The sequence below is a fragment of the Pinus tabuliformis genome, chromosome 3_1, assembly GCF_031772625.1.
Source record: "Pinus tabuliformis cultivar Carrire ecotype Pingquan chromosome 3_1, CPIR1, whole genome shotgun sequence".
NCBI lineage: Eukaryota > Viridiplantae > Streptophyta > Pinopsida > Pinales > Pinaceae > Pinus > Pinus tabuliformis.
This window is the reverse complement of record NC_142301.1, coordinates 192,260,916-192,262,234: the sequence shown is the minus strand read 5'-3', so window position 1 is coordinate 192,262,234 and position 1,319 is coordinate 192,260,916. Positions and strand designations below refer to the sequence as shown.

General features: G+C 46.1%; 1 pseudogene; it reads left to right on the top strand.

Annotated features, from left to right (window-relative positions):
* Positions 1-312: 312 nt before the first annotated feature.
* On the top strand, positions 313-1,095 carry LOC149186454 (G-type lectin S-receptor-like serine/threonine-protein kinase At1g34300; annotated as a pseudogene).
* The last annotated feature ends 224 nt before the right edge of the window (positions 1,096-1,319 follow it).

The following is a 1,319-nucleotide window of genomic DNA, read 5'->3' as shown; positions in this document are numbered from 1 at the left end:
AAGTATGGTCGGCCCGTGGGTGTTTCATTATGCTCCCACGCCTATGTAACCGGCTCGCCCTCCTTCTATGCCTTCGCATTATAACATAACGCCATCGCATAAGTCTGAGCTCGCTCCTATGTTGTTCGTTCAACCTCCAACCGTGCGCGTTCTCCATCCGGTTGCAGTTGCACTTCGGGCGGAGCCGTAGGTCCTTACACATTGTCTCTGGGACAGGCCAATATAAGAAGCATAAGACAAGAAGCGTTGTCAAATATATGCTAGGATTTTGGTGTCGCAGAGCTGCTTTGCGCAATATTTGGATTACGGTATATGCTTAGAGAATTTAGAGATCCTGGCTTGGATAGTCTAGGACGTTACTCAGTGATTCCCGGGGGATTCAAGAAGTTCAGCTTTTCAGAGTTGAACCACTGATAAATTCAAAATAAAACTGGGGGAAGGAGGGTTTGGGACAGTGTACAAAGGCATGCTTCCCGATGGTGAGGCAATAGCGGTGAAGTAATTAGAAGGGCTATCCCAAGGTCATGATCAGTTCCGGGCAGAAGTGAGTATGATTGGGAGAGTCCATCACATCAATCTAGTTAGTTTGTTTGGATTATGTGCAGAATGAAAACACAGGTTGCTCGTTTATGAGTACGTTGAAAATGGGTCTCTCGACAAGTATCTATTCACAGAAAACAATGACAGAGTTTTGGGCTGGAAAGAAAGATTTGGGATTGCGGTAGGCACGAGCAAGGGTTTAGCCTACCTCCACGAAGAATGTTTGGAATGGATTCTGCACAGTGACATCAAGCCCCAAAACACCAAAACATACTTGTGGACAAGAAACTTTGTCCCAAAGTTTCTGACTTTGGTTTATCAAAGTTGGTAGACAGAGATCGAGCATTCTCCTTCTCCACAATTAGAGGTACGCGGGGTTACTTAGCATCGGAGTGGGCGATGAATCTGCCCATCACGGCCAAGGTGGATGTTTATAGCTTCGGGATTGTTTTGTTAGAGATAGTGACTGGACGAAGCTCGTTATCCAGTTCAACAGTCCAAAATTGTGGACATTTGGTGCAGTGGGTGTCTGCAATGACTCTGCGTTCAGTATGAAAAGGATGGGAGACCTTCCATGAGCGAGGCCGTCGAAATACTCTCTAAACCAGATTTCGTTACCACAACAAATTTCATGTTGTCTCGCGACTCGGCGGATTTCTCTTCCACAGCAGAGGGTACGTCCTCTTCCTCGTCTTCCGCAGTACAGAGTTAACAGCGTGGCAACCAGAGGATTCCTCATTATTCACATGCATGCACATATCCATTATTGTTGCAATGTA